This window comes from Schistocerca serialis, chromosome 6 (assembly GCF_023864345.2).
Source record: "Schistocerca serialis cubense isolate TAMUIC-IGC-003099 chromosome 6, iqSchSeri2.2, whole genome shotgun sequence".
Taxonomy (NCBI): Eukaryota; Metazoa; Arthropoda; class Insecta; order Orthoptera; family Acrididae; genus Schistocerca; species Schistocerca serialis.
Window position 1 is genome coordinate 514,384,934 of NC_064643.1, and position 6,715 is coordinate 514,391,648.

The 6,715-nt window shown below is 42.4% G+C and overlaps 1 pseudogene; it reads right to left on the reverse strand.

The window, feature by feature from the left end:
- Positions 1 to 3,080: 3,080 nt before the first annotated feature.
- Positions 3,081 to 3,198, reverse strand: LOC126485660 (5S ribosomal RNA; annotated as a pseudogene).
- Positions 3,199 to 6,715: the final 3,517 nt, after the last annotated feature.

The following is a 6,715-nucleotide window of genomic DNA, read 5'->3' on the forward strand; positions in this document are numbered from 1 at the left end:
CAAATACAAAAAAAGTCAAATAATTGCTACCTAGAAAATAATATAGTACAAGACAGCATAAGCGAGCAGGAAATTCAGCAGATTGGAGTGAACGACTGTTGTTGAACCAAAGATATCTGCCGGTATTTACGGACGGTTTTCTGAAACCGTGCTTGTTGATCATAGCATCGTACGGAAACGAAATGTGCAAAGTGGAAAATCGAGCATATACGAGGTCTGTTCAAAAAATTCCGGTACTTTTGTAATTTCGCGTCAATGGTGTGTTGGAGAGAAATGCGGATGGTATCCCTGCCCACGCCTGTGTTTAATCTATAAATGCCGGTAGTTTTATTGTTGTACCGTGAAGGGTGGTGGCTACACTGAGTCACAGCGCCAGAGATTGCGCCAAAGAGTTTTATTCCGCCGCCTCCACTGACAGTGCTTGTTCAGAAGTTGTCGTGGGCAGTGCTTGCTGAGAGGATGTCGACAGCTGTACTAGTTGAGGCCATGTCGTGTGCAGTTGTTTTGATGGGCTAGACAGCAGATGTTGTTCGAATGGGGATGTTGTAATGATCAGAGTGTATTTTTCGTCAATATATATGAAGGTAAAAAAAAATTTTTTTATTTATTTATTTATTGAGGAAGAACCGTGCCAGATGTGTACGTTGAATCACACTTCCACACACAGAACAGATACACTTGTGCCTTGTTGTTTCGTAGCTTTTATAGTTGCTAGGGACTTAATTAATTAATTGTGTTAACGCAAATTTCCTTCCATTCTTTGTTGTTATTCTATGCAGTCAGATTGCAGAGTAATACTAGTCAGGGCCAACCGGTTACGAGACTGCGTAACCACACAGCCAGCTACTACAATTAAAATTATTTGCATTGTATATAATTAAGCCCCCATGCACGTGGCAACCCTGCCAGGATCCTCAATAAGACAAGATATTTTAAATACCACTTACACTGAAGTAATTAAAAAAAACTGAAATACTATAATTGCACATAGAAACCAGAATTACACTCTAATACATGAACACAAGCCAGATGCTTTGTTGACTGAACCTGTGACCAAGAGGCATTGTTAGTTAGGAAACTTGAAACAAATAAAAAAAAATTTTTTTTACCTTCATATATATTGACGAAAAATACACTCTGATCGTTACAACATCCCCATTCGAACAACATCTGCTGTCTAGCCCATCAAAACAACTGCGCATGACATGGCCTCAACTAGTACAGCTATCGACATCCTCTCAGCAAGCATTGCCCACGACAACTTCTGAACAAGCACTGCCAGTGGAGGCGACGGAATAAAACTCTTTGGCGCAATCTCTGGCGCTGTGACTCAGTGTAGCCACCTTTCAACCGTTGTTAGTTATTGTTCAGTGCTGCATTGAATAGAACGTTGCCTCGTACAATCTGCGAATTTCGAAATGCCAGAGTTACAGGAGCAACAGGTCAGCATTAAATCTTGCGTGAATCCGCAGAAAACCTTTACAGAGACACACCAAACGTTGCAGGAAGGTTATTGTGATGAGTGCCTAAGGCGTACTCGGTGTTACAAATGGTTCACACGGTTTCAAAATGGCCGGAAGGGAGTTACGGGTGACCATTGCTCAAGTCGCCCTTCGACATCTACTGACGACGTTCATGTCAGGAACTTCAACGAAACTGTGCACGCCAGTCGAAGACTGACTGTCCGAGAGTTCGCAGAAAAATGTAACATTCTAGTTGGATCATGTCATGAAATCTTGACACAGCATCCTGGAATGCATCTTGTTACCGCCAAGTTTACCCCACAGTTCATGCGTCAAGACCAGAAAGATCTTCTCCTTGCAATCTGTGAAGAACGAGATGTTCTTTTAGAGAATCATAACAGGCGATTTATATGGTTATGCTGATGAGACAAAGGTTCAATCTTAACAATGGGTCAGGAAAGGTGCTCCAAGACCATAAATAGCTCGCCAGCTCAGATCAAGTGTCACATTCATGCTGATAGTTTTCTTTGACTTTGGAGGATTAGTCCATTATAACTGCGTGCCACAGGGACAAATTGTAGTCGATGGTACTACTTGGACGTGTTGTGACGGCTGTCAGAAAGTGAGAGAAGGAAACGGCCTGAAATGCGGCGAGACAATTCGTGTCTCTAGCATCACGATAACGCACCCGCACATACACCACTATTGGAGCTTAACTATTGCACAAAAAACGAAATCACTGTGGTGCCTCATCCTCTGTATTCTCCAGACCCGGCTCCTGTGGACTGTTTTTTTATTTCTGAAGTTGAAAACTCCGTTGAAAGGACGAAGATTTGCAACGACACACGAGATAAAAGAAAATTCGCAAACGGCGCTTCTTCTCTCGATCCAACCAGAGACATACCAAGACTGCTTCCGGAAGTGGAAACGGCGTTGGAAGCGGTGTATCAATTGGGGAGGACTATTTCGAAGTAGACTATGCACAATAAGTAAAACGTAAGCGTAGAAAAATTTTGTGGACGAAGTTCTGGAATTTTTTGAACAGACCTCGTATTCCTAGCAACTCTAGAACTTCACACCTGCTAACTGATCCACATTAAAACAAATTACAGGCATAATAACTTTTGGGAATGACAAAATAGCAGCAACTCAAACCACAGAAAAATGTAAGGAAAACAACGATGGAAAACCCAAGATATATTAGAGAAACATAACAGCTTCTCAAAGAGTATCTTCTGTTATATGTTTCTAGAACATAAGTCTAATGACAACATTGACGCGTGGAAGTAGCTAGAAGACGAGTGCGGACGCACGCCGAGAGACCTTTTAGTTGATTTTTTAAAAATCTTCCAGATGTCCAGTTCAGTTCTTTTAACCACCATCTTGTTTAAAAAACTCTAAATATCGATTTAAGAGCACTCCGTCTCCAGGCCACAAGTGGCTCATCGGGACCATCCGACCGCCGTGTCATCCTTAGCTGAGGATGCGGATAGGATGGGCGTGTGGTCAGCACACCGCATTCCCGGTCGTTATGATGGTTTTCTTTGAGCAGAGAGGCTACTATTCGGTCGAGTAGCTCCTCAGTTGGCATGACGAGGCTGAGTGCACCCCGAAAAATGGCAACAGCGCATAGCGGCCCGGATGGTCACCCATCCAAGTGCCGGCCACGCCCGACAGCGCTTAACTTCGGTGATCTGATGGGGACCGGTGTAGCCACTGCGGCAAGGCCGCTGCCCTTCGATCTAAGAGGTAGAACAAAAAGCTGATTTTTTTTCGGAGAGAATCCATAGGCAAGTCACCTTAAGAGATTTACGGAAATGGCTGTAACCAAAATTTGGAGGGTAGGATAGGGATTCTAACCGCCGTCTTGCCGAATGCAAGTCGGGTGTTTTTTAACTGCACCATCTTGCCCGTTGCGTGGTAACTGAGAAATAACGAGTAATGCAATACGAGAATAATTGAACTGCGATGCTACTGACAAATGTTGAGTGGGGAGAGAAAGTAGGGAATTAAGAGATAATAAGAGAAGTAGCGATAAGGAACCAAGCCTTACTAGTAGTGGGTTGCAAATTGTTACAGTACGTGGTAAGGCTTCCACGATATACTAGAAGTAGCAGATGGACCACGGAAAACACTTTGGCAGATCAAAAGTGGAATTCATGTTCCATATAACTAAAGATGTCGTGTGCGCCAGGTACGTGGAGATCAAGAGACAGGCGCAAGACAAGTGGGTAGGTCAGCGGGTGGGGGCCCATGAGGAAGATTGGTGGCCATACAAACGTGAGTAGACAAAGATTAGATCGTACTCACACACCACGGTATTCTTATGTAAGACAGTTTGTAACTTATTTGGTGGTTAGTGACCGAAATAAAGATCAAAAAAAGAAAGGTAAGGCAGACAATGAACAGCAATTCAGTGGTTTAGGAGCTACAGATAGCGACGACGTTCAATGAAAATTTTTGTGCTATCCGGGAATATCTTAGAGCGGTACATTGCTTCTCGTGACGGCAGCTCCGATCTGTACCAGATGGTGCTAGTATTCTGCGTATTTCAGTGGCAGTGAAGTAGATTCAAGAGTTTTTAGCCATTATCCGGATCAATCTCCAGACATTATTGTACGAGCAAACAGAAATACGGCACACTTAGAGGCAGGATACGACCGTCCACATCAGATACTGTTGCTACTCTGCTGTTGATACTCAAATCGCGCCCTTGGCAAATCACGTCTCCAAGAAATACCGCCTGCCGGTCACTTTGTTCTCTGCTGCATGTACACGAAACCTAACAAAGTTACGTCAGAAGACAGCAGCGTTACAGGTTGATTGCGTTTTCCAGTCCAGGGTCTATGAAGGGTAGTTAACAAGTTTCATCGCCTGGAAATGCATAATTAAGTAATTTCTTGTTTGTTTCCAGATACATTGTGCAAGTCCGATACACACTGTAATTCCCTCGCCACAGTAGCCTATTACGCCGCTAGACAAGCCAAGACAAACGAGCAAAGCTCATTGACAATATGCTTCAAACAAACAAAAATTAATTGCGTAACTTCATTTTTTTCGAGGTGATAATTAAAGCCTTATAACTACGCCTCGTAGTTAGCTGCAAGACGCTGAGTTCATTTTCCGTAGCTGCACGAGTCACATATGCGCGCTGTATCAGCGCTTCATTTCAAATACGCCTGATGATGGGGTTAAGTCCCAGAAACTGTGCTAGTGTATAGCGACTTCTGTCGTGCAAGACTTCGGTCAGTAAAGAATTTTGTAATTGTAGCTGATATATTTACTTGAATGTTACTGATTAACGTACTGATTTTTCGCTTTTACAGTTCCCTGATTGTGGCTGAAATTGCAAGTTCTTGACACTATCCGAGAACTCCAGCCATGTATTCGATGTAACCACACTACACTATACCGTCTCAGCTGCGGGGTGCATTGACAATTTTACGTAGCATATTTATTATTACTAATAAATGCACAACTATTTCACGTGTCTTCATTATCTCGTAAGTGGAATACTTCTGTTTAGAGTGCAGCGTAAACATATAGCCGAGCTCCACATCTCAGAGATGCGTTACATTATCATTATCGATCTGACGACTGTTTTAAAGGAAAGGAGACTGTCACTCAAACGTACATAGCCAGTATAATAGTTCTCTTCCTGTATCACATCTAACGAAGTGCTGCGATTGTTAATGCTCACTGTTTGTCACAGCATCCCTTCAGTTACCAGATGTATTTCCATTTGGAAAAAGGGTTGTCGTATTGTGGGAACTGGATAACACTATAAACATATAGTCTCCAGCAAATAACCAAGCATCTCTTACTAAATCTGTGGTGCCATGTTCAGCCTTACTCTTTATATCAGACGGCAGTGTCAGGTATGGTCTGTAATGCTGTTATATACCTTGCTACACACTTTCACATGAAGAATTAATGCAATTATACTGTTGGTACGAGAGGACTTGATTTTCTGTCAGTTAAAGTAATCGTAAAGTCTTTGTCACCGGTTTACTGTAAGTTTCCGTGCTACACATATAAATGACCGATTTTATCTGTACACCCTGTACACGGGGAAGACAGTCGACTTTACGAAATGTATGGATCGCTGTCGGTTCCTGAATCAAAGATCGGTCTGGAAAAAAATAAAAAAATAAAAAAAACACAACTTATTGCTTCGAAGTAACAGACCACGGAGCCTGTAGCTGCTTAAAAAGGAATTATTTTTAGATTAAGTTCCCACTATTTCATCCTTGGATATTCGTGCCAGTCTCTGTGTCGTTCCTAAACAAGCCACCTGACACCAGCTAGTATTTTAAGAGAAGCAGCTACTCTCGAGAAAGAATTAATAAATAAATGCTTATCTGATGAACTTACGAAAATCGATGGTGCTGGCTGAGGAAGTCACTTGCCTTTAGCTTCCATTTTTTTTTTTTTAGTGACTGTTTGGAGCCTGTTATTAGGGCGACATTTCACATCACATCGGAAATGAGAAAACTGTTGCAGATGCAGTTATTTGTCAGACCAAAATTTTATATTGTGATCACGCAAAGTGCTTATAAATCTAGTAAACTAAACATAAGGGAGCAAATACCTTCACTGCTTCAATGATCGATCATGCGGCACAAGTATTTATTTGCAGATAGCTCCGTAGTTCGATGTGTAAGAAACACTTCTTGACAGCAGTTTGCTCGAAATACTCAGGACTATCAGACATTCTACCTGCTTAGATTCAAAATGGTTCAAATGGCTCTGAGCACTATGGGACTTAACATCTATGGTCATCAGTCCCCTAGAACTTAGAACTACTTAAACCTAACTAACCTATGGACATCAGACACATCCATGCCCGAGGCAGGATTCGAACCTGCCACCGTAGCAGTCGCGCGGTTCCGGACTGAGCGCCTAGAACCGCTAGACCATACCTGCTTAGATTATCAAACGGTAAGTGCCTGCAGCGAACAACGTAAATGTTGGCTCGAAGAGAGACGTCGATTATTTAAAGGAAACACACTTGCTAGAGATGTAGTTCTGAGTTACGAATCGGGGAATGTTCCGTGTAATATCGAGCAGGCGGGACGTGAGGTTAGAATGCGTTTTCGCGAGCAATTACTTACTACAATGGGGGCTGTGAAACACGATTCTTCGTTTGCGGAGCATCTAAAGGTTAGCGGGAACGTTGAATGAACAATGGAATCTTTACAAATCCTTCACAGGAAATTAAGTGTACTAGAGGAATTTGAAATACAAATTTT